Source organism: Narcine bancroftii, chromosome 2 (assembly GCF_036971445.1).
Source record: "Narcine bancroftii isolate sNarBan1 chromosome 2, sNarBan1.hap1, whole genome shotgun sequence".
Classification (NCBI taxonomy): domain Eukaryota; kingdom Metazoa; phylum Chordata; class Chondrichthyes; order Torpediniformes; family Narcinidae; genus Narcine; species Narcine bancroftii.
This window is the reverse complement of record NC_091470.1, coordinates 363,210,334-363,235,881: the sequence shown is the minus strand read 5'-3', so window position 1 is coordinate 363,235,881 and position 25,548 is coordinate 363,210,334. Positions and strand designations below refer to the sequence as shown.

Below are 25,548 nucleotides of genomic sequence, written 5' to 3'. Positions count from 1 at the left end.
GATTGCTTGCTCTCTGACGAATTGCCAAATGAAAGGCACATTCCTTGAACTTGCAAATGCTTCCACACAAAATGAATGCCTCCTTGCCAAACTAGCTTGCTCCCCCCACCACTCCACCCTCCAATGAGCTCTTGATTTTCCTTGTAGAAATTCCATATGCGCTGTCCTTGGATAGGGCTCCCTGCATTACAATCAGTACTGGCTGACTCATGCGAGACAGAGGTTCTCTTCTGACTCCCAAGTAGCTCTCACAGGGCACAAGACTGTTAGCAAAACTGCCAAGAACGCTTTTAGTTCGGTGCACCGTCCGGATGCCTTTTTTTCCTGGAGCGGCAGGGCTCTTCAGCTGGGTGACTTTATAGAGCAGAAGACTTCCCACAAGATAGCCACACCAGAACAAAAAAAGTTTGCACTGATTCAGTCTGTAGTAGTTGTTCAACAGCAGGAGCTTCACGTGCTGACAAAGGGAGAGGGTACTGTCCGCACTGTCCAAGGTAAGCTACTGTTCTGTCCTCTTTTCAAACTCCAGCTGCATTCCCCCCCCCCCCCAAAGTATTTACTTCATGGGGGACCTTATAATGTAAATAACATCCTGTGCATTGCTTCTTAATACCAGTTAACTTCCAAAGCAGCACAAGATTTAATTTTCCAAATGCATTAGTGGCAAATGATTTAAGTTGACATATTTGAATGCTTTTCAAGCATTTACACAGGAATTACAACTAAAATGAATACCAATATGGTTCAGACACAATAGATCACACTTCAGTGGTTGTAATGCAGAGGTTTGATCGTATGGGATTAGTTCCTGCCTTGCAGTGTATGGCCACACTACTGAAAGTTGAGCTTCTCCACTGAATATTTTATATTTAAAAATACAGAAAGTGTGTCGCTGATGTCACTAACTAATGGGTGAAAATGAGACAAAGCAGAGCTCCCATCTGAACATAACGAGAACGTTCTGTCTGTGTTTCTTGAAATCGTGCTGTTCTGATTACTTTTCAAGTTCATGCATAAGATCCAGCAGGGGAACGAAACTAAACTATTAAGTAAAAGGTCAGCCTGGATGTATTTAAAAGCAAAAGCTTGCTGCAGATTTATTTCATCTCTCTGAAAAGGGGTTCATCAGCTGAAAAAGCATTTTCAAGAAATGTTTCCGATCGAATTGCAAAGCATTGAAAATGACTGATCATCTGTGCGAAGACAATTAATCCATTCACTGCTACACACTAGTAGGTTTAGAACCATCGTACGTTACAGGCCCCTTTGGCCCTTCTCGTCTGGGCCGAACCCTTTTATTTGCATAGTCCCACTGACCTGCACCCACTCAATAGCCCTCCATACCTCTCTCATTCATGTACCTGTCCAAATTCTTCTTAAATGTTAAAATTGAGCCCACATGCACAACCTCAGCTGGCAGCTCATCCCATCACTCTCGGTGTGAAGAACTTCCCCCTCGTGTTTCCTCTAAACTTTCTCCTTTCACCCTTAACCCATGTCTTCTGGTTTGTATCTCACTGACCCTCTGTGGGAAAACCCTACCTACCTACATTTACTCGGTCTGTCCCCCTCATAATTTTGAATACCTCTATCAAATCTCCCCTCATTCTTCTACGCTCCAGAGATTAAAGTCCTAACCTGTTTAACCTTTCCCTGTAACTCAGTTCCTGAAGTCTGGCCAATATCCTAGGTTTGACAATGAGATGAGGAATTTCTTTCCCCAGAGGGTTGTGAATCTGTAGAATTTGTTGCCACGGATGGCTACAGAAACAAATTATTTGGTATATTTAAGATCGAGGTAGCAAGGTTCTTGATTAGGAAGGAAGTCAAAGGTTTTACCGGGCAAAGGCATGAACATTTGGCTGAAAAGAATAGTAAATAAGCCATGATGGCAGGGTGCTCTTTAACAAAAGTAACAAACTCTGCTTTATTCATTAACATTGCGTTAAACCTCCATCTATACAACGGACGTACTACCTCTGAACTTTCACAAGAAAAAAGTAATAATGAATGATCTGATATAACTCTACTTTTATATTCAGCTTGTAATACTCTACCTTGTAAATGTGCTGATACCAACAATAAATCAATTCTAGAAAACGAATCATGTTGTGAAGAGTAAAAAGAAAAATCTTTCTCTGTAGGATCAACTTTTCTCCAAATATACACCAAATTTAATTCTTTCATTAACGCATTAATTTGTGTTACCATCTTTGATTTCCTTATACTCTTTGGATTTCTGTCCAATAAGGGGTCCAGAACACAATTAAAATCACCACCAACTAAAATATTTTCATTAGTTTGAGTTAACAGTAAAAAAGCTTCTGAAATAAACCGCTCATCATCTATATTAAGGGCATAAAGATTCAGCAAAGATTTTACAATTCACTCTAAATACTCTGCCAGCATACCCCGCTGAAGATTCCAACTCAAATGGTAAGTTTTTATGAATCAAAATCGCTACTCCTCTTGCCTTAGAATTAAAAGAAGAAAAAACATGACCAACCCAATCCCTTTTCAATTTCAAATGTCCTTTTTCAGTCAGATGTGTTTCTTGTAAAAAAAAATGCCAATTTTCATTTTTTTTAATATAAGCCAATATTCTCTTTCTCTTAATTGGATTATTTAATCCCTGAACATTAAAAGTTGCCAAATTCAATTTAGACATCTTTTTAACTATGAATATATTTACACACTATAAAATAATGCTCCCCTCTATAATTCTTAAAAAAAAGAGATAAAAAGAAAAACGTCCCCCCCCCCTCAGAAAAGAAACAATTAAAAAAAAACACCCAAAGGTAGTAATACCCTAAAAAATCTGGGTGTTTTCAGTGTCATCCACCCCCCCCCCCAGCCAGATACATATTATTATTTAATTAAACACCGTCAGATATAGTCCATATATTCAACCCAATGATTCCAAACCCAACGACTTCAATATCAAGAAGACTTTGTGTCAACTCTTCTTTCTTTCCATTCCCATGTCCATTTCCATTTCCATTTCCCCTCCTCTTAGGAGACAACGGAGGAGAACGCCCATTTCTTCGCAATTCCAGCAAAGAATTAGTAAAAACCCAAACCATCGTGATCATTCTCAAAAAATTGAGATTGAAAGTTTGCATAAAAAACCTTCAAAATTGCAGGATAACGAAAAGCAAACTTGTAGCCCTTTCGCCACAAAACATCTTTAGCCGTATTAAATTCTCGTCGTCTTCTAATAACCTCTTGGCTCAAGTCGGCATAGAAAAAAACACTGTTATTTTGAACCATTAATGGAGACTGATTCTGCTGTGTGGTCTGTACTGCCATACGTAAAATCATTTCTCTGTCTTGGTATTTTAAACAACGAACCAAGACTGCCCTCAGTGTTTGTCCTGGAAGTGGTTTTCTCCTTAAAGCTCTATGAACCCGATCCAATTCCAAGCCTTCAGGAAAAAGCTCTTTACCCAGCACCTCTGAGATCCAATGCTTAAAATTTTTTATAGGATCGGAACCTTCAATGTCCTCTGGAAGACCAACTATTTTCACATTATTCCTTCGGCTTTGATTTTCCAACAAATCAACCTTCTTCAATAAGTGTCTTCTTTGAATCCCCCAATCTACAAAAGAATCTTCCACTTTTTCCATTTTTTCTCTTTTACGTTCCACCTGATTTTGACACTCAGAAAAGGCTGTTACAATTTTCTTAAAATTATCTTGCACAGTATCAACTGATTTTATACATCAGTCATTTCCTGTTTCATAGTTGACATTTCATTACACAAAGTATTCATTTTTATTTTCATCTCCATAAATCCTTGGTTCATCTGAATTGATATTTGTTTTGACATATTGTCCATTTGACAAGAAATCCCTTCCAAAACAGTGAACACAGAATCCATTCCAGATTCCACCACCACTTTTTGAGGTCTACCTTCTTTAACTACAGGCTCCTCCTCTTGGGCAAGTTCCAATAAGGTAAGTTCCCCTTTTTCCTCAGTCATCGTGAGTCCTTTGGCTGAACAGCTGCGGGTCTGACCTCTTCGGGATGCCGGCGTTCAGGCTTCCCCACAGCCCACACATTATCCAGCAACTCTCAGACCTGGGATCCCCACGCAAGCCAGGCAAAGCCGCCGGACGCACAGGAGCGTCCTCCGATGCTAAACTGCATGTCCTCGGGCCGCCCAGCAAAGTCACAGGTTCACAGGTCCCCTTGTCGGTCATGCCGCCCGCGTGCACTGCTTCATGTGAATGCGGGTCGGCAACGGCCGAAGTCACCAAAGTGTCAGTGCCATCTTGCAGAGGCAGGATCGGCGCCAAAGTCAGACTCGAATGGGCTGGAGTCCTCTGAGGCTTGGAGGCTCCCAATGACGATTCCTTGGATTCAGCTATGCAGGAAGGCCTCAGTTCTTCCACACTTTTGTATGGTAATTTTTTTCTGAAGTTGAGTTTTAGATATTTTTTACATTAGTTGCCATAATAAATCACTGTTATTTAAACAATTGTAAATATTATTTTTAACCACTTTTATGCTTTTTAAAACCGGGTATTTAGTAATCCAGCTGGGGAAAGGTGGAATACCCGCCTTTCTTCTACACCATCTTGCCACACCCCCCATGATGGCAGGGTGGACTTGATGGGCCAAATGGCCTAATTCAACTCCCATGTCTTATGGTCTCATGAGTGCTTATTATCCTGGACTGTCTGTAAGGAGTTTATAAATTCTCCCTGTGTCTGCATGGGTTTCCTCCAGGTAATGGCTTTGGTGGGAGCCATCTTGTATTTGCCATTGTACAAGCTAATAGTGTATGAGAGGACAAAGAATGGGGGCAGTGCTGACCAGTGGGGGTAGCGGCAGTGCTGACGGGGGGGGGGGAGGTGAGGGGGAAGGCTATGGTGGCAGCAGCGCTGACAGGTGGGGTGGTGCTAACTCAGTGGCGCCACCTTCAGGTGGCGCCCAGGGCATGTGCCATGCCTGGCATACCCTAGATACGCCCATGGGGTTAGAGTAGTACAGGGAGGTTCAATAGTCTGATGACCATTGGGGAACAACCTGATCTTAAACCTGGAGGTTTAAAATCTGTAGACACCGTGGTTGAAATAAATACACAAAATGCTGGAGAAACTCAGCAGTTCTATTTGGCCTGCTGAGCTTCTCCAGCATTTAGTGTTTTTACTTAGATTGTTTATGATGTTGCCTGCCTGCTTGAGATATGGGAAGCAGAGTTAGTAGATGGGTTAGTGTTTCACTATTACAGCTCTAGTGACCCGGATTCGAACCCGGCACTGTCTGTAAAGGGTTTGTACATTCTCTCCGCGACTGTGTGGGTTTTTCTGGAGTCCTCCAGTTTCCTCCCACCCTCCAATTCGTACAGGGTTTGTAGGCTAATTGGGGTATTTGAAAAGCATGGGCTTGTGGGCTGGAAGGGCATGTTACCATGCTTTATGTCTGAATTTTAAATCTGTGTCCTCAATGGTCACAAGGACAGTTCCTGCAATGCATGTGCCTAAGATTCTAAACACACTCATTTTTGATGGGATACAAGACACATCTACCAGTGCAGATGCACACCATGTAGAACATGCCCTGTTCAAGCTACAGATGGGAAAGAATTATAGGTGCTGCTGGACTCGCCCAGCCACCCCTTCACCATCAGTCTCCTCAACAACAAACTCAATCAGACTCATTTAAGACTCTTTCCTTTGCACCTTGTTGATGTTTTTCTCTCTCTCTCTGTATTGCACAGTCAATTTGTTTACATTTGATTGTTTACATGTGTACATTGAGTTCAGTTTTTTTTGCACTCACCCTCAGAAAAAAGAATTTCAGGTTTGTATGTGATGTATATGTTCTTATTATTGGTCATCCTTCTGTTTGAAGAAGACAGGTTGCTGTGAAGTTCATCTGTGGACATGAAGGTGACTTTGCAGCCCCAGTCTGGAAGGGCAGAGTCTAGCACAATGGGGGGACTGGAAGTCCGTTGTGGTAATAACTGTGGCTGCTGCTTCGTGACGCTGTTCACGGTTTTCCATCAGGTTTTGGCTGTGCCTGTCTTCAAAGCTGCTGTAGGCTTCATAGCACAGGGCTTGCCAACAGGATCGGTCAGCAGCCGCAGCTTCTAGTTCTCTTGGATGCCGCAGTAACGTAGGGTTTCCTTCACAGCATCTTTATAGCACTTGCGTGGACGACCTTGAAGTCTCCTTCCGGTCTTCAGTTCACTATAGAGCAGCTGGCAAGACACAGTGATCGTTCATTCCGACGACATGTCCCACAAACCACATTTGAGCTCTAATAATCAGGGAAACAATAATGGTGGACTTTGCGTGACCCAAGATCTCTAGATTGGAGATGGACTTGCCAATGAATGCCAAGGATGGAACGGAGGACGCGCATGTGGAATTGCTCCAGTTGTTTGATGTGACTCTCTGTGTCTTCTTTGGCTTGGCTTCGCGGACGAAGATTTATGGAGGGGTAATGTCCACGTCAGCTGCAGGCTCGTTTGTGGCTGCAAGTCCGTTGCGGGACAGGCAGACACGATTGCAGCGGTTGCAAGGGAAAATTGGTGGGTTGGGGTTGGGTGTTGGGTTTTTCCTCCTTTGCCTTTTGTCAGTGAGGTGGGCTCTGCGGTCTTCTTCAAAGGAGGTTGCTGCCCGCCGAACTGTGAGGCGCCAAGATGCACGGTTTGAGGCGATATCAGCCCACTGGCGGTGGTCAATGTGGCAGGCACCAAGAGATTTCTTTAAGCAGTCCTTGTACCTCTTCTTTGGTGCACCTCTGTCTTGGTGGCCAGTGGAGAGCTCGCCATAGAACACGATCTTGGGAAGGCGATGCTCCTCCATTCTGGAGACGTGACCTACCCAGCGCAATTGGATCTTCAGCAGCGTGGATTCGATGCTGTCGGCCTCTGCCATCTCGAGTACTTCGATGTTGGTGATGAAGTCGCTCCAATGAATGTTGAGGATGGAGCGGAAACAACGCTGGTGGAAGCGATTAGGAGCCGTAGGTGATGCCGGTAGAGGACCCATGATTCGGAGCCGAACAGGAGTGAGGGTATGACAACAGCTCTGTATACGCTAACCTTTGTGAGGTTTTTCAGTTGGTTGTTTTTCCAGACTCTTTTGTGTAGTCTAACAATAAATCTCAACATTGTATTGAGTCATTGAAGTTTGAAAATGCAGCATTAGATGAGACTGTTCCAACCAGTGTAATAGGTGGGATCTGGCAGGTTGCGAACAGTATGAAGCAGGTCTGAATGAAGGCAGAAAACTCGAGGAACAGAGGCTTTCTATGTTATGCCATGGAACAATTCAACTACTTCAAACTTTAATGTTGTAGCTTGATTTCAAAAAGGAGGAAGGGTTATAAATGAAGTAATTACACACCAGTTGGTTTAACTTCAACATAGAGCAAATTATTAAAATTGTACTCATTGGAATTTAGGAAAATGAGTGGGGGGAGGAATCTCATTGAAACTCACTGATCTCATTGATTTCATTAGGGCGGCACTGTTAGCCCAACGCCTCTACAGTGCCAGCATTTGGGACTGGTGTACAAATCCCATACTGTCTGTAAGGAGTTGGTATGTTCTCCCTGTATCTGTATGGGTTTTCCCCATGGGCTCTGGTTTCCTCCCACTGTTCAAAATGTACCAGGGGTGCAGGTTAATTGGGTGTAAATTGGGCGACAGGGACTCATCAGTCAAAATGGCCTGTTACTGTCCTATATAAATATAAATTGGAAACGTGAATGCTGAAAGGCATGGACACAGTATATACAAAGAGGTTGTTTCCACCCCTCCCCCCCACCCCATGGGGGAGAGTCTATGACAAGAGGGCACAACTTCTGGTTTGAAGGGCATCAACTTAGAACAGAGATGCAGAGGAACTTCTTCAGCCAGAGGGGGGTGAATCTTGGGATTTTGTTGCCACAGGCGATTGTGGAGGCCAGGTCATTGAGTGCATTTAAGACAGAGATTGATAGGGTTCCTGATTAGCCAGGGCATCAAAGATTATGGGGAGAAGGCTGGGCAGTGGCGCTGAGTGGGAAAATGGTTCAGCTCATGATTAAATGTCGGCGCAGACTCGATGAGCTGAACAGCGTATTTCTGCTCCTCTATATAATGGTGCTATGGGAGAGTATAAGCTTGGACTTAGAAAAAGACTACTGGCCGCCAGCCTGTCAACTTTCTACAGGAGCTTAATTAAGAATGTCCTGGCTTGCTGCATCACAGTATGGTACTGATGCTGTAGAGCATTGGATCGAAAGTCAATCCACAGGAATATAAGAGCAGCAGAGAGGATCTCTGTGGTCTTATTCTGACCCTCCCCCCCCACCCATCCCCTCACCCTCACCATTTAACAGGATCTACTGGAATCATTGTTTGAACTGAGCCCGAAAACTCATTGAGAACCTCTTTCGCCCCGCACACAGCATCTTCCAGCTACTCCCGTCAGGAAAGAGATACAGGAGTATCAGAGGGATACTCTTAAACAGGGGGAAGAGGAGGAGGGGGGGGAAGAGGAGGAGGGGGGGGAAGAGGAGGAGGGGGGGGAAGAGGAGGAGGGGGGGAAGAGGAGGAGGGGGGGGAAGAGGAGGAGGAGGGGGGGGAAGAGGAGGAGGGGGGGAAGAGGAGGAGGGGGGAAGAGGAGGAGGGGGGGAAGAGGAGGAGGGGGGGAAGAGGAGGAGGGGGGGAAGAGGAGGAGGGGGAGAAGAGGAGGAGGGGGGGAAGAGGAGGAGGGGGGGAAGAGGAGGAGGGGGGGAAGAGGAGGAGGGGGGAAGAGGAGGAGTGGGGGAAGAGGAGGAGGGGGGAAGAGGAGGAGGGGGGGAAGAGGAGGAGGGGGGGAAGAGGAGGAGGGGGGGAAGAGGAGGAGGGGGGGGAAGAGGAGGAGGGGGGGAAGAGGAGGAGGGGGGGAAGAGGAGGAGGGGGGGAAGAGGAGGAGGGGGAAGAGGAGGAGAGGGGGAAGAGGAGGAGGGGGGAAGAGGAGGAGGGGGGAAGAGGAGGAGGGGGGGAAGAGGAGGAGGGGGGGAAGAGGAGGAGGGGGGGAAGAGGAGGAGGGGGGGAAGAGGAGGAGGAGGGGGGGAAAGAGGAGGAGGGGATCAAGTATCCCATATGGTATGTTGCTTTTCTAGTACCAGTGTCCAAGTTATCTCAGATCAAGTTCACATTTTCAGGATGGAGGGTGAACAGCCACGTGTCATTGCCCATATAAGGATCGATGACATGGTAGGAAAGGTGAGGAGAGTTCAGGTAATTGGCACGAGGCTGAGGACAGAGCATCCAAGGTTGTGATCTTCGAATTGCTACCTGTGCCATGTGCCAGTGAGATTAGAAATAGGAGAATAATCCAGTTGGGTATATGGCTAAAGACCGTGCAGGTTCTGGATCATTGGGCTCTTTCCCAGGGACAATGGGACCTGTTCTGACAGGATGGTTTACATCTGAACTGGAGGGGGATTAATTGGCTTGCTGGATGATGTGCTATCTTCTCTGGTGAGTTTCCAGAACAGATGGAGGAGGGAAACTATGATGTGAAAATTGCATACAGCTTTAGAAGTTGATGGGTTACATGCAGTGGACATTTTCTGAAATGCATTTATTTAAATGAGAGGAGTACTTTATGAAAGGCAGGTGAGTTTAGAGCATGGATTAGCATGTGGAATTAGGACAGTGCAGCCATTAGTGAACCTTGGTTGCAGGAGGAGCAGGACTGGCAGCTCAATGTTTCAGGCTTCTGTTCCCTTAAATGTGATAGTTGGGGGGCAGGGGTGGGTTTGTTAAATAAGGGGGAAGTGGCATTGCTCGTCAGGGAAAATATCACAGCTGTGCTCAGACAGAAGATGCCTAAGGGCTGATCTTCTGAGGCTATATGGGTGGAGCTGAGGAACAGGAAAGGTAGGACCACACTTATGGTATTTTAACCCACCAATGGTCAACAAGAATTGGAGGAGCAAATCTCTAGAGATAGTGGTCAATTGCAGGAAACATAAGGTTGTGATAGTAGGGGATTTATATTTTCACTTATTGACTGAGAGCCCTATAATATAAAAGGGCTGGATGGCTTGGACGTCAAATGTGTTTAGGAAAGTTTTCTAAATAAATATATAGAGGTACCATCTAGAGTGAATGCAATATTGGATCTCTGGCCATTCCTTTCAGGGAATTTGGTAGGACCGGTGACAGGAATATTTGTAAGGAAACATTTTGATTCCAGTAATCATAGTTTAAAGTTAATTAAGGAGAATGATGGGTCAAGGCCTTGGGTTGAGATTCTAATTTGGAAAAGGATCTAGAATATGTGGATTGAGATAAATTGTTTTCAGGCAAGTATGAGGTCAAAGGTGGCATTTTGAGAGTACAAATTGGATTTGAAGGGATATTGGGGTTCTGGTTTGGAAGAAAAGGAATTCAACAAGAAAAGGCAACACAGAGCAAATGAGGTATGAGAGGAGCATACAAAATGCAAGAAAAACCTCACATAAATCAGGAAGGGAAGGTTAAAAGGAGACATGAGGTTGCTTTGGCAGTCAACGTGAAGGTAAATACTAAGGATTTCTGAGGGTATGTTAACAGCAAAAGGATAGTAAGGGATAAAATTCTTCCCCTTGAAGATCAGGGAGGTCAGCTTTGTATGGAGTAAAGAGATGAGGGACATCTTAAATGTTTTCATTAGTATTCATTTGGGAAATGGGCACAGTCATGGGAAGTAAGTAAAATACCAGTGAGGTCATGAAACCTATACAGATTACAGAGGAAATGCTTGCTGCATTAAAACAAACAGGGGTGGATAAATCCCCAGGGCCTGACAAGGTATTCCCTCAGACCTTAAGGGAGGCTAGTGTAGAAATTGCAGGGGTTCTGACAGAAATACTTAAAATGTCCTTAGCCATGGGTGTGGTGGTGGAGGATTGGAGGGGAGCTAAGGTTGTTCCATTTCTTATCAAAAAAGCTCCAGAAGTAACCCTGGAAATTGTAAGCTGTGGAGTCTGATGCTTGATGGGTAAATTATTGGAAGGTGTTCTAAGAGATTAGATATACAATTATTTGGAGAATCAGAAACTGATTAGGGACAGTCAACATGGTTTTGTATGTGGAGTTTTTTGGAAAGCTTACCTGGAGAGTTGACAAAGGAAAGACTGTGGATGTTGTCTACAAGGACTTTATTAAGGCCTCTGACAAAGTCCCACATGGAAGGTTAGTCAGGAAGGTTCAGACATTATGTATTCATAGAACAGTAGTGAACTGCATTCAACAATGGCTGGATGGGAGAAGCCAGAGAGTAGTGGTGGATGATTGCTTCTCAGACTGGAGGCCTGTGACTAGTAGTGTGCCCCAGGGATTGGTGCTGGGACCATTGTTGTTTGTCATCTATATCAATGAGCTGGATGATAATGTTAGATATTGGATCAGCAACTTTGCAGATGATGCTAAGATTGGAGGCATTATGGACAGTGAAGGTTTTCATAGCTTGCAGGGGAATCTGGACCAGTTGAAAAATGGGGAAAGAATTTAACACAGACAAGTGTGATGTGTTGCATTTTGAAAGGACATATCAAGAAAGGAGTTGCACAGTTAATAGGACACTGAGGTGTGCAGTAGAATCGAGGGATCTGGGAATACAGATGCATAATTACCTGAAAGTGGTGTCACAAGTGGATAGGGTTGTAAAGAGATCTTTTGGTATCTTGGCCTTTATAAATCAAAGTATAGGAGTTGGGATGTTATGGTACAGTTGTACAAAACATTGGTGAGGCCAAATTTAGAGTATTTTGTACAGTTTTGGTCACCAAACTACAGGAAAAATATCAATAAGATAGAAAGAGCAGAGAAGATTTATTAGGACGTTGGCAGGACTTCAGGGACTAAGTTACAGGGGAAGGTTAAACAGGTCAGGATTTTATTCCCTGGAGTATAGAAGAATGAGGGGAGATTTGATAGAGGTATTTAAAATTGAGGGAGATGGACAGTAAATGTAGGGAGGCTTTTTCCACTGAGGGTAGGTGAGTTACAAATCAGAGGACATGGTTTAAGGGTGAAAGAGGAAAAGTTTAGGAGGATCTTGATGGGGACCCTCTTCACACAGAATGGTGGGGGTGTGGAACAAGCCTCCAGTTGAGGTGGTGAATGCTGGCTCAATTTTAACATTTAAGTATTTGGACAGGTATATGGATGGGAGAGGTATGGACTGGATGCAGGTCAAATGTTCAAAATAAATGTACAACACAGACTAGAAGGGCCGAAGGGACTGGTTTCTGTGCTGTGGAGTTCTATGGTTCTAATAGGTGTTCCTCATCAATCTCCCCTACTCAGCTTTTACCATTTCACTCAGCTATCCCTCCTTGGATCACTTCTGGGCTTTTATCTTTTCCACTCTCCCATCTGTATCCACCTCTTCAACCATGGTGCCTGCAGAGTTGTTTTACTTCCACCTCTTACCTGTTAGCCAATGGTCCTCCTACTGCTCCTCTTTTCGCCATCCCCCCAACCTTTTAATGGCTTTTTTTTGTTGCTTGTCCCTGACGAAGAGCCCAGGTCTGAGATGTGGGTCACCCCTTGCGTCCTATGCACGCTGCGTGATGAGCTGAGTTTCTCCAGCATTTTGTGCCTTGTATGCAACCCCAGTGACTGCAGGCTTCCCTGTTTGACACAATTATTGGGAATATGGAGAGAATAAAAGTGGGATGGTATAGGGGTGGAGAGGGTACTTGGTGGAAGTGCAGACCAAGTGGTCAGTGCTTTCTATTTCCATGCTGTCTGAATCTATGAATGAAAAGCTTATGTTTCTGCAACAGCTTTGAGTCCATGTCTTAAATGCTCTACAGTAAGTGAAGTCTTTTGTGGTGTTCCAGCTGTTCTACATCGGGAAACATGACCACCAATTAGCTCTCATAAAATGTCAGATTTCAGATTTATTCTCAGAGTACATGCATGACATCACGTACAACCCGACCATTTGCTTTCCTCTGGGCAAGATAGAATTACCACTTATTGGTAGTGCAAAAGCTACTCAATGTACACATATAAACAAATAAATATAAACAAACTGACTCTACAGTACAGAGGTAAAAAAAAAACTGCAAAAGAGCACCTAATTGAGTTTATCATTGAGGAGCCTGACAATGGAGGGTGCCAGCTGTTCCTGAACCTGGTGGTATGAGTTTTGCGGCATCGACTCCTGTTTCCCGATGGAAGCAGTGGGAACAGAGTGTTTGCTGGGTGGTGTGGATCCTTATGGTGTCAGCATGTTTTCCACCACACCTCGGTAGAAATTTGCCAGGGTCTCTGAGGTCGTAGCAAACTCCCAAAGAAGTAGAGGTGTTGATGTGCATGAGTTAGGTATAGCAGGGGAGCAGGCCCTTCAGTCCACTCAACCATGCTGACTGAGTTATCGACCTAATCCAGTCCCACTTGACTGCATGCAGCCCATATCCCTCCAGAATGTTTCCATCCGTGTACCTGTCTAAATGTCTTTGAAAAGTCGTAACTTTAAATGGGCTGCGTGGTTTACCATAGCGGTTAGTACAACACTGTTTCAGTGCCAGTGGACCAGAGTTCAAATCCGCCACTGTTTGTACGGAGTCTGTACGTTCTCCCCGTGATCGCTTGGGTTTCCTGGTGTGCCTCTGTTCCAAAGGCATATAGGGGTTAGACAGTAATTTATACTCTAGGGTGCAAGCTCATGGGCTGGTGGAGCCAATTTCCATGCTGTACCTTTAACTTAATTTTGTTTTAAATTGTACCTGCCATTTCCATGAATTACACAGGTTTAAGAGGTCCCTTTTTAAAACTTTGGTCACCTTAAATCTATACCTCCAGTTTTGGATTCACTAACCCCATTTAAAAAAAAACTGACCATTTTTCTTATCTATGGTCTTCACGACAACCCCCCCCCCCCCCCACAGCCTTTTTCTCCAGCAGAAAAGGCCCATCCTATCCCATTGCTCCAGATAACTAAATTATTTTGCTCCTGGTAACATCCATTTATACCAGTGGTTTTCAAACTTTTGTTTTCACTCACCACCTTAAGTCTTCCCTATGCTATATGTGCTCTGGGATTGCTTGAGGTGTGCAAGTGGAAAGGAAAAGTTTGAAACCCACTGATTTTAAAGCTTGTCCTCCTTTTCTAGCTTAACATCAGTCCTCCTGTAGTTGGGTTAACACCGGTGGAAAATACGCTGCATTCTCATTGACTTTATTGTCACAAAGATGTCGTGAGAGGTTGCTTTGCGAGCAGACCATAAGATGTCTCGTATGTAGTACAGATAAGATGCAGTACAAAAGTTTGAAGGTGTGGAGTTGTAGAGGGTTTAGTTGGTATGGAGCAAAGGTTACTATTCAGGGGATCATTCTGTCATCTGATAATGGCAGGAAATAAACTGTTCTTGAATCTGGTGATACATGATTGTACACCTGTGAATCCTCTTACTGATGGGGAAGTTGGGGGGAAGGGGTGGGTGTTGAAGAGTGTATCGAGGGTATGGGTCTCTACTTTTGCAAGGGAATGGTAGCTGGAGTTGGGGGGGGGGTGATGGTAGTGGGATGACGACCTGATCCACATTCTCAATCTTCTAGTTTATTGCGGTCTTGGATGGAGCAGTTCCCACCCCATGCAATGATGCACCCTGACAGGATGCTTTCAATAGTGCAACACGCCAAGTTTCCTTAGGATTTCGAGGAAGTAGATACCCTATGTGCTTGGCTGTTGCATTGACATGGGAGAACCAGGATTGATCTTTGGAGATGTTTACTTCTGCAAATATAACATAATTCACTACTCCTGTATTCGGACTCACTGCTAAAGGCAACCATGGCAATAGCTGCCTTCACCACACTGTCCACCTAATCCCACTTTCAATGAACTATGTACCTGCAACCTTTAGTCCCTCTTTTCTACAACACTTTCCAGTGCCCTATATTTATTGAGTAAATCCTGCCTTGATTTGCAACACTTCACACTACTTTGAATTAACTTGATTCTTTCAGTCTTTGCTCCACTTTCCCTGCTGATCTAGTCTAAAATGATCAGTGAAGTTAATTGAGGGGAAAATACTGGACATGACAATCTGTCCTACTGTTCTTCAAGAACAGGAGATGGGCCCTCTGAATCTCGAGGGAGAAAGGGAAGCTCTTGCATTAACCTCTGAGTCACAAGCTATAATCTGCAGCTTCCTTCAGTAGGACACCATCAGCCTAGACATTTGTAGTTCATGGAGAAAGATCCAAGGGCCACAGCCACAAGGTGAACGAGGACACTCAGATTTGCGGTCTAGTCCCAGGGGGATGCACGTAGTCAGATATTCAGGAATGCTCAAAGACCATTATCTCAATGGAAAAACTAACTTTGGTCTGCCCGAAACATATTGGCCTTTCAGCCCAAGGGCATGCCTGTGCGGAAATGCTGTTGACTGGCCCGTTCCAGGCTGCGGGGTATATGCTGCGGGTCGCACTGAAGCTTGGCGGAGACTATGTGAGAGCACTGTGGGAAGATTCACAGACTGGAGACCTTCAATTACCAGACATTGAAGGGTTGAGAATGAGAAGCCCCTCAAACAATGGAGGGGACAAGGCACCACAATGCCAGGAATGGTGTAAATAGAGTGAGCTTGCAACAATGAAAGATGGAAATGTATGGATACGAAACTTAGTGTGCAAAGATGCTTTGGTTTTCTATTTGTAAATAATTTATTATGAATAAATTCTATTTTTCCTTATAGTCAGTGCTCAGAAATGGACCTTGAATGGCCATATAACATATTTACTCAAGGCTGAGTTCCATTTGCCCAGCTGCAACTGACATTGTTGAGGAAACATCTTGTCAGAATGCTGCAGTATATTTAAGTGTTGCATTTAATAGGAATTGTATACGATTCACTTCTTATTAAAGTCTGATGGAATATGATACTTTTCCTCCAAGGTTTTATGAAACCTTTGAAATCACTCACTTGACATTGAGCTGCAGAACTAAGAACATCAATGGATGAAAATTCATACCCCTTCATTGTGACTTTTATCACATGTTGGCTGAATGAACACAAATCCAGGCAAACTTGAGATCTTGACAGTATCCAGAACAAAGCAACTTCTTTGATTGACAAACCATGAACACACAGTAGCCCCTTTTCCACTGGCATCCCAGTTAATTGGCCATGCAGCATTCTGGGATAGGAAGCCATTTTGTACTGCTTCCTCTGGGCCAACTGTAACTCGGCCATTGGCTGCTTTTCCACCGAACACACTCGGGGGGGGGGGGGGGTGGCGGGGGGAGAATCGAAGTGTTCAACCTTCAAGTGGAAATGGGTGATTTTTCTCCTGTCCATTTTCCACTGGTTTAATCGGCATGCCAGCATTGGCCAACGCCGGGGATATGAGTAGGGGTAGAGGCCATAAATCCCGGGCGTGAAATGAGGTCATTTGACGCCGGCATACTAACGTTTTTTTTTCCCACTGAACACTGTCCCAGTTAATTCCTGGGACAATGTGCCAGTGGAAAATGGGTTAATGATTGGAGTGTGTATCATCTAGAAAAAGCAAAATAATTAAAAGTGCCTTTTGCTCAGGTGAGCTCTTTGTGAGGAAGTTGCTAAATATAAGAATTATAAAAACACAGGGAAAACGGGCCCTTTGGCCCTTCTAGTCTGTGCCAAACTATTTTTCTGCCCAGTCCCACTGACGTGCACACATCCCATACCTCTCCCACCAAGGTCCCCAGCCAAATTTTTCTTAAATGTTAAAAGTGAACCTGCATTCAGCACCACAGGGGGCAGCTCATTCTACTCTCCCACCACGCCCTGGAGGGAGGAGTATACTTGAAAGAGAGTGGACAGCACAACACTGTTACAGCGCCAGTGACCCAGGTTTCAATCTGCCACTGTCTGCGGAGATTTTGTACCTTCTCCGCTTTACTTTGAGGCTTCCCTCTGGGTGCTCCGGTTTCTTCCTGCGTTCCAAATGCGCGTGGAGTTAACCGGTCACATGGAGGTATTTTGGTGGCACGGGCTTGTGGGCTGGAAGGTCTCTTACCAAGCTGTATGGCTCTATTAAATTAACAGAGAGTCTACTTCAAATGGAAGATTGAATAGAAATATTAGCTGTTAATGGTGAACCCAATATATCAAGGGAAACTTGACTCAAAAACAATTTAAATCAGAAAAATGCAAGTGATTGGGCAATGTTGAACAGCTTATTTTTTTTAATGGTTTTGCCTAATATTTCAAAAATTTGCTTAGTTGTCCATAAAGTAGCACTGTGGAGATCAACTTGCCTTGAATAAAACTGTCTTTAATAATATATTACTTTCATTCTGGACAAAAATAATGAGTGCCATTAACTCACGGCAACGCCATCAAGTTCAACGTTTGAATAAATTTAAGACATAATCACTTACATAAAAACTGAAATGCAATTTTTGTTCCACATAAACTCGAGGACTTGACCAGAATTAATTTTTGGCTCAATTCTTTATTTCTACCACAAACTGACATATAAAATGAATACTTTATGACCAGATTTTGTTTGTGACTTCTGGATAAACACATTAATGGTGCCACTGAGAACACTATATTCTATTCCATATTTGCTCACTTAGCTGATCTTGGCTGATTTGTGTGGCTCTAGTTAAATCATGAACAGTCAAATTTACTTCTCTTTCAGTGTTGCTCGTAGTATCCCGAATCCAAATTTGCATGGAGACACAGTTTCCCTCCGTATCTGACCCTGTCATTATCCACCCATCACTCTCCTGCATTGTCCCCCATCTCCATCACTTCTGCTCCCCAACCTGGCTCCACCTTGCCCATCGGTCCATCACCTCTTCTCACCTTCCGACTTCTCCTCACCTCTGTTTAATGCACTTTCTCCTCCCTCTGCTTTCTCAGTCTTGAAGCAGGGTCTTGACCTGAAACACCACAGCAGTCTATTTACTTCCATGGATGCTGCCTGACCTGTAGGCATCCTTCCGAATCTCAAACTGGTCGTGGTGTATCCAATGCACCTGTATACACTGAACCAGTGCATGCCCCCTAAATGAGGCAACATCCTTGTAAATCTCCTCTGCTCCCTTTTCTATGGCTTCCAAATCCTTCCAATAGTGCCCAGGGTAAAATCCTCCTGCATTAGAGGTGAGGGAAAGGAAGCTTAAGGGAGAAGTGCGAGTCAAATGTTTTGAGCAGAGAGTGGTACAGGCTGCCAGGATTGCTGGTGGAAGCAGATACAATAGTAATATTTAAGTGGGCTTTAGCTAGACACATGAATATGAAGGGGATCAGGGGATATATGTGCCATGTGCAAGCAGCAGAGTTTTAATTTGATGAAGGTATCATGTTCAGGACAGATATTGTGGGCCAAAGGGCCTTTACCCGTGCTTTACTGTTCTACCTCCTATCACCTTCTTAGCAGATTCCTGCATCACCGCCCTTCGTTTCCACTAATCATCCTTTTTCGGATCATCCCTAATCTTACCCTGTATGATTCAAGATTTTTGTTATTGTCATATAATAAAACAGAAAATTTCCTTCAGTCTTCCACAAGGCAGACAAAAATTCACCATCAGCAGAAATTGCCAGACAGCAAAAGGGAATCCCTTCAGGGACGCTGAGCCCCAGCACTCCTGCAGTCACACAGATTCCAGTCCAAACCATCGGCACGATCAAGAAGCCCTCAACACCCTCTCGCATCCAGGTTCCGATACCTGTCTCAAGCCAATCTCCAGTAGTCTGCAGCCCGGTGCGAGACTCTTGACCCCTGTCAAGCAACAGCTTCCATCTCCCCATCTGTCCATCATCCTTTGCCCCTCTCCGGTTGACCATTCCCTACTGACCCCTGTCCAACCCCTCCCGCCCTGTCCTCTGCATCTTGATGAGGGGTTCCAGCTTGTCGACTGTTCTTTTTTTCGCACTGATGCTGCTCGACCTGCTAAGTTCCTCCAACGAAGTGTTTTTGCCGGGGCGCGATTCCACAGTTGGAAGTTCGGATGGGTGGGTGGCCGGGGCGAGGAGCTGTGGTTGGAAGCTTAGGTGGGCGGGTGGCCAAAACATCAGGAGCTCAGAAGGGCAGGTGGCAGGGCTGAGAATGCACTCTTTGTGTGTCAGAAACTCGGATGGGTGGACTGTCAGGGCCAAAAATTGGGAAGGGGTGGTCGACGTTTACGCAGGTCATGTAAAAACATTCTATTTTTGGCCCAAAAATAAGGTGGGGTTGACTATACATGGGATTGATGATTGCATGAGTATAAATGGTTCTCTCTTATACAGTCAGAGGGTCGTAGAGCATGGAAACCAACCCTTTGGCCCACCATCCCTGTGCTATCCATCAAGTGCCTTTCTGTGCTGAAGTCCTTCATAATTTACGTGTGACCCAGATGGGGATGGATTTGCCATTTGTTGCGGTGCCACAGGCACCTTCTGGCAGGTGGGAAAGAGGACATTTTCACCTGCCTTCTCTCACCCCACCACAGCAATCAGGACTGGGTGGAGGAGAGCTGAGGGAGGCTGGCAAATGGCTGCCCTTCCCATCCCTGCTTCTCTTCCCTTCACAGCTGCTCCGGTGATCATCTTCCACACACTGTCGGTGCTCTCTTTCAATTGATGAACTGTTCAGTTCACAAGAATAACGCCCCCGCACCTCCCCCCCCCCCCCCACCCATCTTCACCACATTTTACAGAAGCATATTGGCTGTTTCACTGTGTGGAGACTGCAGCTGCAATGCATCAGAACAGAAGTCAATATAGAGATCATCAAAATGTCCAGGCAGATCACTGGGGTCTCCCCTTCCTCTATTGACAACATTTACCCGGTATCTTTGACCAAATGCCATCAAGGTGAGGTTAAAAAGCATCAAAATCAGGACTGCCAGGCTGGGAAATAGCTTCTTCTCATAGGCTGTGAAATCGATGAACAGTGTCCTGTAACCGAGCAAGTCATCCCAAACTATTTATTTTAAATTACATCTTCATTTGTTTGTGACTCATACGTGCTGGATATTGTGTCTACGTGTATGTGCATTGTTTGGAGAAACACTGTTTCTCCATAGTACGATGAGGCTCCATTCCGGCGCTCCCATTGAAAGTTGAAAAAATGTACTGGTAAAAGAACACAGCACCTACCATTTTTTAGGATTAAATGTTGAATACACCATGTTGAATACAGAGACTGCGAGCATGGTCGAGTCAGCACCGCGAGCGAATCTGCCGCACGCTACTCTCATGTGATGCTGCCATCAGCTAGATTCGCCTGAGAGTACCATGCCACATATCGCTAGTGCAGAACTCAAAATCAAAACTACGGATTTAAATAATCATAACTTTGAATGTTCGTAAGTCGGACCATCGTAAATCGTGGATCATCTCTCTATGTACAGCCAGATGATAATAAACTTGAACTTGAAGTAATTCTCAGTGATAGAACCCTGTCGGAATCTCTGGATATCCTGAAACCTCACTGCCAACTGTAGCTGCCATCCGCTGCAAGCATCAATGTGAGGCGCTGGTTCAAGAAGGCACCCAACAATATCACCCTGGTCACAACTCTTCCCACTGCTCCCATTGGCCATAAGGTTCAGAAGCCTATAGTCTGGCACCTTTAGGTCCATAAGCAGTTTTTATCCAACAGCTCTTGAACCTCTCTGTCAAACCTTAAGCTATTGTGGGACCACCAAAACATTTGTTGGGATGACTGAAGGGTCAGCTTTTTCTTCTACTAACTACAACTGAATATTTAGATTTTAAGAAAATACTTTCATATTTATTATCTCCTTTTCTGCCTTGGCGTATTGTAGTCATTTAATTTATACCTTCATGGTCAGTGTATATTGCAAACCTGTTTGACTGGAGGAAATAAGTACTTCAATGCATCGGTACATTGTACTAATGTCTATGACAATAAACTTGTATCTAGGCAGCTTAAATGTCTGACTTGGTACTTCAGAAATATCGGTTACTACTACAGGATGCTCCAGAATCCACCCACTCTCCAGGTATAAGATCTCTTCCTCAGAGATCCTTCGTGTCATGTATTTTTCCCTTTGAAATAAACTCACCCTAGAGAACCTGTAAGCATCTTTATTCATGCCAAGATAGCGTCAAATGGAACTTCTCATAGAATGTAACTCAGTTTATATAACATGTGCACACGCCCGGCCAATAACACTCTTCCCCCTGAAAAAAATGGTGCTTACTGGTACATAAATTTAAATTTAACCACCACAGAGAATTTGACTATAACTTCCACAATAATAATAAATATAGATTCCACGCTATTTAACTTAAAATGTATTAAATGGAAACATACAAAGTCTTTAAGTCACTGCCAATAGTCTCTTTAATGTACTGGATGGTGTCTTTCTCTCTTGGATCTTCTCAGGGATAAAGAACACTGAACCGGAGTATGACTTTGTAACTTTTTTGGAGGTTTGTTGAGGAGGATTAATTGCCTGTGTATTGTAAGGTAAAACATCATGAGATGGGAATGTGTAAGGAGTTACCCTGTACAGGGCTGTAACAAGATGTGAATGCATCCTTGTACTTACAAGATAGGAGAGACGTTGATGGATTGAGAGGCAGGAAGCTAGCAGGGAAAGGATAGCAACAGTTTTAGTCATTGGACAAGTAATGATATGATGATGTTCTAAGCATGTATCCAAGGGAATAAAAAATCACCATTTTGCTGATAACGGCAGAATGCATTCTCCGACTAACATGGTTAGTCGCAAGTGTTACAATCCGGTAATAAAGAACAAAGAACCCTGATTTCGACTCAGTCTGGTGTTTGTCTCACTCATTCATGAACAAAGCAGACCTAACAGTATCATCCTCCTCATCTCAATCCTCTATCGATCCTTCTGGTCTATGGTGAATTGCAAATGGTTATCTCTGTCTTGTGTTCTTGAAATTCTCCTTCCTCCAGTGAGTCTCACTTAAGGGGCTTTTACATGGAGAAGCCGCCTTATTTCCCAACTCACAATCCATGTAAAAGGGGAATCAGAAAGGTGGATTCAGTGTTCACGCTTAAAGTGGATTGCAGAGTCCTTTTATATAGCTAGCTGGCTTCCCAGGACAGAAGGGGTGTGAAGCTCAACAGCACCGTCCTCTGCTCTGATGTCGAATGTATGTGCCGGGAAGTGCTCTGAACCCACAAATGGAGGCTGCACAGCAGCATGAATGCTAATCGAGTACCTTTCTTGCAGTATAGGAACTCAAGCAAATCTTCTGCGCAATCTCTATTACAGTCCAATATAACCATATATAATATAACCATATAACCACTTACAGCACAGAACAGGCCAGTTCGGCCCTACTAGTCCATGCCATAGCAAATCCCCACCCTCCTAGTCCCACTGACCAGCACCCGGTCCATACCCCTCTAGTCCCCTCCTATCCATGTAACGATCCAGTCTTTCCTTAAATGTAACCAATGATCCTGCCTCGACCACGTCTGCCGGAAGCTCATTCCACATCCCCACCACCCTCTGCGTAAAGAAATTTCCCCTCATGTTCCCCTTATAATTTTCCCCCTTCAATCTTAAACCATGTCCTCTAGTTTGAATCTCCCCCTTTCTTAATTGAAAAAGCCTATCCACATTTACTCTGTCTGTCCCTTTTAAAATCTTAAACACCTCTATCAAGTCCCCCCTCATTCTTCTACACTCCATAGAAAAAAGCCCCAGTTTGCACAACCTTTCCCTGTAACTCAGACCCTGAAATCCTGTCAACATTCTCGTGAACCTTCTCTGCACTCTCTCTATTTTGTTTATATCTTTCCTATAATTTGGTGACCAAAACTGTACACAGTACTCCAAATTTGGCCTCACCAATGCCTTGTACAATTTCATCATAACCTCCTTACCCTTGAATTCAATACTCCGATTTATGAAGGCCAACATTCCAAATGCCTTCTTCACCACACCATCCACCTGAGTATCAGCCTTGAGGGTACTATTTACCACAACTCCTGAATCCCTTTGTTGCTCAGCACATCTCAATAGCCTACCATTTAATGCATATTACCTATTTAGATTTGCCTTTCCAAAATGTAACACCTCACACTTATCTGTATTAAATTCCATCAGCCATTTCTCAGCCCACACCTCCAGCCTTCCTAAATCACCTTTTAATCTACGGTAATCTTCCTCACTGTCCACAACTTTCAGGATTCTTTTTACCCCTATTTACCTTTCAAAACTTTTAAAGGGGTGTTGAGTTTCATATTTTGTGTTTTTATTTAAGTTGAAATGGATACAAGAAGAGGCAAGATTCGTAAAAACAGAAAAAATGGAAAGAAACAGGAAACTCTGATTAATCCACAGGCAAACCCAACTACTGGGTGCTTCTTTGAAGGACTTGAGTGGGCAAAGTGTTGATCGCTGCTTAATTTAAAGTTCTCATTGGCAGGTTTTTGGCATTGGAAATCAACCTGTCGCTCTACGGAAGAACATACTGAGCGTTTGACCTCGGCAGAATCTACTTTAAAGGATTTGAGTGACCGGGTCTGTCAACTCAAAGATGATAACAAGAAGTTAATGACCAGATTATTGAAAGTAGAAATTGATGGCAGAACCTGTGTATCTTTGGCTTGGCTGAAGATACTGAAACTGGCATGCCTTCTAAAATTTTCTCTGATTTACTGGTAACGATGTTCAGGGAAAAGATGTCTCCGACACCACTGGAGCTCAATAGAGTGCATCGTTCACTATTGCCTAAGCCTAAATTGGGGAAAAAAAACACATTCAGTGGTTATATGTCTACACCGCTATCAAACAAAGGAAATGCTGATCCATGAAGCCCTTCATAAAGGTACACTGCAGTATCTCGGCAAACAATTTAGAAACATGGAAGATTGCTCTTCCGAAGTTAGGAAGCAGCAGACCTTTATTGCTGTTCCCAGCACGTCTTTGCATTTATCTTCCCAGAGGGTACAAGGAAAGGTTTAAAACATTAGATGATGCTTGGGAGTACATTTGCCAACTTCACACTCCAAGTCTTGAATGACATTTTCTCTTTTTCTGTTAAATGGTTGTTTTGGACCGATGATTGAACTTGATATGTTAGTGCTTCATTCATTTGTTTTCAAGGCTTTCACAAGGAAAGCATTGCTATTGTGAGTCAATTTAATGTGGAGTGGTTGAAGGGAAAGATTTCAACACATTTTGATTGTAGCACGGTGAAACTTTTCTATCAAATCCAGTAACAGATTTTTAAAGATACTTTGAGAAATCTCCAATTTTTTTCGATGTGTTCTGTAATTCAGTTTAAACATGACTTCTTTTGGTGTAGTATGAACAGCTGTGGGGGTAATGTTATTATTTTGTTCATTGTTCAGGAGCACCTAATCTCCACTGGAAGTTGATGGGTTTCTTGATTTATTATTTAGTGCACTGCTGACCTAGGGAGGTGGGACTGGAGAGGACAGGGTGGGGGGTGGGGAGTGGGTGAGTCCATGGGTGTTTCTGTTTTGTGTTGCTATGGTGCTTCATTGATAGGTTTTATTTGGTTCCAACTTTGGAGTTGTTCTTTCTGGTTTAACAGGGCCATCTGCACACTGGAGTTTGTTTTGCATGTTGCACCAACCCAACTCAACACCTGCGCATTGGAATTTTTTGAAATTTGTGTTACTATTCGTATTTACTTTTTTTATAACTGACTGATCCAGGCTAATCCTATTAAGTTTATTAGTTGGAATGTAAAAGGCCTAAATCATCCAGTAAAATGAAGGCAAGTGCCCGCCCCCCCCCCCCCCCACCACATTTAAAACAACTTAAAGCTGCAGTCATTTTTTTTTACAGGAGACACATATTCGTGGCAGTGATGTTTTGTGCTTGATGTGGTGGTGCATAGGGCAGCAATACCATTCTTCCTTTCAAACTAAATCTGATCCTTGTTAATCAGAATATTCCTTTTAGTATGCATAATGTTATTTTGGATTCTAATGGTAGTTTCGTTACTGTTTCAGGGAAATTACATGATAAAATAATGGTTTTTGCATATGCTTATGCTCCTATGTTGATTATCTAGGTTTTTTTTATTTATTTGTACTTCTTTCCCAGATTTACATTTATATCCCTTATCCTAGGTGGGGATTTCAACTGCTGGTTGGACCCTATCTTAGATTGTTCATCTTCTTACCTTATCACATTAAACAAATCTGCCTTATTAATACATTCTTTTCTATAGGATTATGACATTTCAGATGTCTCGCATTTTTCTTACCCTATTAATATAGAGAGTATTCTTTCTTTACTCATGTTCATCACACTTACTCATGCCTTGACTACATTTCTTGTGAATACTGCAGTATTGTAATACCTGATCATACCCCTGTTACATTATTATTGATTTTTCCTAATTTTCCTCAAGTTAAAAGACACTGATACTTTAATTCAGTATTATTATCAGATATAGACTTTATTACATTTATGGAAGTGAAATGACTACTCCGATAAAGCTAACAAATGAATACACAGACACAGGTTTAGTCAACAAAGACTGTTTGTTCGAGTTTGCTTCCTCCTTTTGTATCCCTCCCGGTCTTGGCCCCACGAGACCAGGAGTGACGTCACTACGTGCCTCCCACTAATCTGCAG

General features: G+C 43.7%; 1 protein-coding gene across 2 annotated transcripts in view; it reads left to right on the top strand.

Annotated features, from left to right (window-relative positions):
* Positions 1–228: 228 nt before the first annotated feature.
* Positions 229–25,548, top strand: part of LOC138755821 (cadherin-7-like) — a 176,362-nt gene continuing 151,042 nt past the window's right edge. For both annotated transcript variants that reach the window (XM_069922499.1, XM_069922500.1), the window contains exon 1: positions 229–494. The gene's annotated coding sequence lies outside the window, so the exon portion shown is untranslated. The remainder of the gene's footprint in view (positions 495–25,548) is intronic.